Below are 6,000 nucleotides of genomic sequence, written 5' to 3' on the forward strand. Positions count from 1 at the left end.
AAGTCAACTGCTCCAGCCTGCCTTGACCTCCCTCTCCCCCAGGTCTGTATTGCATGCACAGGCACATGTAGGTGTGTGTAATGGTGATGGTCATGGTAGCAGAGGGGTAGGGTAGATGTGTCTACAGAGAGAGTTCCAGGACAGCTAGGGGTACATGGAGAAACCCTGTCTTGAAAAACCAAACAACAAAAAGAACACTGGCTGCTCTTGTGGAGCGCCTGAGTTTGATTCCCAGAATCGGCATAGATGCTCTCAACCATCTGTAATCCCAGCTACAGGGGAGCTAACTGAGGGCATTGTACTCACATGCACAGACACAGAGGAACAAGCAAATCCGGAAACTAAAAATAAAAAAGAACAGGTGTGGCAGCTCACGCCTTTCGTCTCAGCTCTCAGGACACAGAGGTAGGCAGATCCCTTGAGCTCAAGACCAGCCTGATCTACACAGTGAGTGTGAGTCAGGGGCTTTGTGTTATTTTTTTTTTTAAGTCAACAGCAACAACAAAAGCTATGAAGACCTGGGGCTTTGGTTCATTTAATGAAGTAAATCTACTTGCCTAGTTTGCAGAAGGACAGGGAGTTCAAGGTCATCCTCAATGACATAGTAAGTTTGAAGCCAGGCTGGGCTTACAAAGGACCCTGTCAAAGGAAGGAAAGAAGGAAGGAAGGAAGGAAGGAAGGAAGGAAGGAAGGGAGGGAGGAAGGAAGGAAGGAAGGAAGGAAGGGAGAGAGGGAGGAAGGAAGGAAGGGAGAGAGGGAGGAAGGAAGGGAGGAAAGAGGAAAGAAGGAAGGAGGAAAGAAGGAAGGAAGGGGAAAGAGGAAAGAAGGAAGGAAGGAGGAAAGAAGGAAGGAAGAAGGAAAGAAGGAAGGAGGAAAGAAGGAAGGAAGAAGGAAAGAGGGAAGGAAGGAAAGAAGAAGGCTTGGCAGGGAAGTGTTCATGGGAAGCCTGTCACACCAGAGTCTAAAGTCTACCGAAAACTGAGGGTAAAGCCACAGTGAAATTAGCAGCGACACTGTTGTGTTGTGACAACGGAGGTGACACCCTTCTATGGAGGGAGATTTCAAACAAAAATACTAACATAGCAATCAGTTACGCTGAATGGCCACCACCAAGACCTGGCCTTTCTCTTCTGATACGGAAACCCCAAGCTTCCTGAAAGTCTTACAAATCGGCCCAGAACCTTTGTCCACAGTGAGAAGCTGACTTTTTTCCCTTGTGCAACCCTACAGTCTCCAGTTTTACCTCTTCAGCTGCAACCCTGCCCCGAGCCTTCCAGGAGACACCCTGATTTCACTTAACTAAGAAAGAGGGGGGAAGGTCTGTCTCTTCAAAAACATACAAACACTGAACAGAAGCCTCCCAAACCCTGTGTGGTTACAGGTGAGACACTTAGCGGGACTTTCCCTTGAGAAGCCTAGTTCCACGCTTGGGCCCTCCCCTTCATTGCCTCTTTCTGTGAAGGTCCCTGTGCATCAATCTATGTCTGAATCCCTTCCAGGGCTGTGGAGATGGCTCAGCAGGTAAAGGCATCTGCTATACAAGCCTGATGATCTGAGTTCAATCCCTGGAACCCACACAAAGATGGCAGGAGGGAGGGAGGCAGGGAGAGAAGGAGGGAGGGAGAGAGGACACAAAGTTATCCTCTGATCTCCACATGTGTGGTATATCTCCCCTTACCACATGCATATGTGCGTACACATGCACAATAATGCATTGGAAAATTTGGGCCAGCAAGATGGTTCACTGGGTAAAGGAGCTTGCTGCCAAGCCTGATAACCTGAGGTTGATCCGCAGGACCCACATGGTCAGAGAGAACTGAGTCCTGAAAGTTGTCCTCCGATCTTTGCATATGAACTGTGGTGCATGTACATGCACAAAGTTAACTGTAATTTAAAAAAAAGGGGGGGGCTGGGGATTTAGCTCAGTGGTAGAGCGCTTACCTAGGAAGCTCAAGGCCCTGGGTTCGGTCCCCAGCTCCGAAAAAAAGAACCAAAAAAAAAAAAAAAAAAAAAAAAAAAAAGAGGAAACGGAGAAGAGACCCAGTCTCAAGAAACATTTTTAGCACACACCTTTGATCCCAGTACTCAGGAGGCAAAGGCAAAGGCAGAGACAGAGATAATGTCTGAGTTGGGGGCCAACCTGGTCTACAGAGTGAGTTCTAGGACAGCCAGGGATACACCAAGGAACCCTGTCTTGAAAAACCAAAAATTAGGGGTTGGGGATTTAGCTCAGTGGTAGAGCGCTTTCCTAGCAAGCACAAGGCCTTGGGTTAGGTCCCCAGCTCTGAAAAAAAAAAAAAAAAAAAGGAAAAAAAAAACCAAAAATTGTAAAAACTTCTAAAAGTTTAGACCACCTCTACAGGTCACTCACGTCCCTGCTGCCTCCCCCGTTCTGTGGCTAATAACCAATAATCAATAACATACCACCTCTTTTTGTCTCTCAGTGCTGCCCCTGGCATGGCGTTTTGGTGACCCGTATGGGGACATCTCTTCTTTATCTCTCACTCACTTCTTCCTAGGGTGCCTGAGGTCAGTTCTGAGTCCACCCCGTCTGGAAGGGGGTGAGCCCTAGAGTGACTGACTTGAGCTTGACCAGGCCACCCTAGGCCACTGTAACCTCAGGGGTACAAGCTGCCTAAAGAGCTCATTTCGACCCTTGTAAAGAGTCTGTCATATTTGCCTGTGACAGACCCTGACTAAGGGACACTTTGGTGAAGGCCCACAGTATCCAGCTAGGGTAAAGGAACACTTTTCTTCCAATTCACCCTCAGTGTGGTTGATTGACAGCTCCACCAAGGGAAACTCCATATTGTCTTTTCTCTTCTCTAGCTGTTTTCTTTCCCCTTGTCTTGAGACAGGATCTCACGTAGCCCGGGCTTACCTTCAATTTCTACCTCCTGAGTGCTGGGATTATGAGGATGTACAGGTTGCTTCCTATTGCTATAATAAGCACAGCAACCAAAATCAACTGGGGGAGGAAAGGGTTTATTTCGTTTTTCACATCCCTCTGTGATGGGAAGTGAGGGCAGAAACTCAGGCAAGAACTGTTTGTGGCCATTTTAGTTTACCAATCTCCCGTAGAGACCGCTGCAGCCTAAGCAGCTAAGTTCTTCCGGTGCCCAGCTTCTACTTCATGAGGCCTCTTTCTCAGGGGACTCCAGTTAAAGACCCAGCGCAGTCAAGTGAGCATGGATCTCAGTCCTGGTGTCAGCGAGAGTTCACCACCATCTAGGAGTAGCTCTTCAGCAGCGATGCATCTTCAGGAGAACCTAGTGAGTCTCGGGTCGCCTACGGGTTACCTTTGGGATGTGTGATCAGAAATTAGGGCCTGGAAATACAGTTCAGCCATTAAAGGGTAAGCCTTGTAAGGAAAACTTCCAGAGTTCGGTTCCCAGGACCCAAAGTTCATCTTTTCAGCTTGAGAATAAATGGGAATGGCTGTAACAACTGTGCTCTTCTGTAAACTCAGGACTCAGGAGGCAGAAGCAGTTAGGATCTCTGTCAGGTCAAAGCCAGTCAAGTTACCAAGGGCTACAAAGTGAGACCCTGTCAAAAAAAGAAAGAAAGAAAGAAAGAAAGAAAGGAAGAAAGGAAGAAAGAAAGAAAGAGAGAGAGAAAGAAAAGAAAAGAAAGGAAGGAAGGGGGAAGACAGGAAAGAACGTTGGAGAATGGTTCACTGGATAAAGTATTTGGTAAGGACCTGAATTTGGATCCCTACACACACATAAAAGCCAGGTACAAGACAGGATGGTGGTGCCTTTATCTAGCACTTAGGGAGCAGAGGTAGGCAGGTCTCTATGTGTTTGAGGCCAGTCTGGTCTACAGAGGCCAGTTTCAGGACAGCCAGGGCTTCAGAGAGAAACCCTATCTCAAAAAACAGACAAACAAAAGCCATCGACAGTGACACACACCTGTGTCCCCAGCACAGGGTGGCAGGGGCTGGGAAGATACCTGGAGCTTGCCGACTGACCAGTCGAAATGGTGAGCTCCAGGTTTAGTGGAGGTGCACTGTGTTAGAAAATACAATGGGGGAAAGAAAAAAAGAAGAAGATACAATGGGGGCTGGAGAGATGGCTCAGCGGTGGAGAGCACTGACTGCTCTTGCAGAGACTCTGAGTTCAAATCCCAGCAACCACATGGTGACTCACAAGCCTCTGTGATGGGATCAGATGGCTTCTTCTGACATGCACGCAGAATATAATAAATAAGTAAATCTTTAAAAACACAATCAATTACCTAAGTGAGTTGTAACATCAACCCTCTGAGTTGCTACTTGCTTACTGAAGAAAGAAAAGGAAAGAAAATACAATGGGGATCTAAGAAGACACAGGGGCTCCCCACACACCCTTCACTCACATCCTCTGAACACACCCTAAACAAACACATTCATACTCAACACTTGCAAAAAAAATTTTTTTTTGGAGCTGAGGACCGAACCCAGGGCCTCGCGCTTGCTAGTCAAGTGCTCTACCACTGAGCTAAATCCCCAACCCCCACAAAATTTTTTAAAATTTAATTTTACTTTTTATCAGTGTATAATGTATATGTATGTATGTGTGTGTCTGTGTGTGTCTGTGTGTGTGTGCATGTGTGTGTGTGTATATGTTTGTGTGTGTGTGTCACCCAGCCATTTCATTGTCCTCCATAAGCTCACTTATTAATTTATTAAACCTTTACTTGCAATTGCTACTGTGTGTGTTTATAAAATGTGTGTACAAACATACATGCCATGGCAAACATGTGGAGATCAGAGCACAGCCTCATGGAGTTCTTTCCTTACTGTGTGTGAATTACAGGGATGAGACTCAGTTTACCATGCTTGTTCAGAAGATCTTTACTCTCTGAGCCATCTTCTGACCCCATCTTTCTTAAACCCTTTAATCTGCCTGCCTGCCTGCCTATCCATCCATCTATCTATCTATCTATCTATCTATCTATCTATCTATCTATCTATCTAGTAGTTTTGAGGCAACGTATCACTACCAAGCCTAAAAAAAAATCCCAAGGATCAGCCTGATTCTGCCTCTACTATGCTGGAATTAAAGACAAGCACCACTGTATCTGGCTACACTTCACTCCATAGAACATCTTCCCCCTACAAGGTGGTCAGGGGGTTACCTTTGGGTATGTGTCCCCTTCTTTGTGGCTGTCCTGTTCCAGCTTTTTTTTTTTAATATTTATATATATGAGTACACTGTAGCTGTCTTCAGACACACCAGAAGAGGGCATCAGATTCCATTACAGGTGGTTGTGAGCCACCATGTGGTTGCTGGGATTTGAACTTAGGACCTCTGGAAGAGCAGTCAGCACTCTAACCGCTGAGCCACCTCTCCAGCCCCTGTTCCAGCTTGTTATCCCTGGTCCCTACAGTCTCCTGTGCAGCCAGCACCACTGGACATAGTTTTCCAATTCGGACTCTGTCTCTCTCCCTCTCCTCCCCATTTTTATTATGTTTGACTACAAGGGTGGGGCACACCTGCCATGAAGCACGTGTAGAGGCCAGAAGACAGCTTACAGGAGTCGTCTTCCTCTCCAGGGGTTGGATCTGTGGCCTGAGTTTGGCTACTTTTTGGGTTCTTCTTTCTTCCATCCTTCTCCACCATTTTCTTCCACATTTTCAATCTCCTAACACTAGACGGGAGAGAAAGAAAAAAAAAAACATAGAGAGGAAAGAAAAGAAATCCCTGAGTAAAGCCGGGGGTCAGAAAGGGGGCGACGCCATCATCAGACTACTTCCTGCTGATCAGAGGCATCGAGCTCCTTGGGCAAGTTGATCTTCACTGTCAGTACATTTTCACTTCTTCTTGTTTCTTTGTGCCTGACTACTTAAGAAACCTCGACCAACTGTTATCGACGGCACCCAAAAACCATTCAACAACCCACCGCTCTTGGGGCCCTCTAAAAAAATCCCCAGAATTCCAAATGTCACACAATTGCAAAAACCTATCTGCTGCTGGCAAAATCAGGACCTCTGGAAGAGCAGTCAGCGCTCTTAACCAC

The sequence above is a fragment of the Rattus norvegicus genome, chromosome 1 (genome assembly GCF_036323735.1).
Source record: "Rattus norvegicus strain BN/NHsdMcwi chromosome 1, GRCr8, whole genome shotgun sequence".
Classification (NCBI taxonomy): domain Eukaryota; kingdom Metazoa; phylum Chordata; class Mammalia; order Rodentia; family Muridae; genus Rattus; species Rattus norvegicus.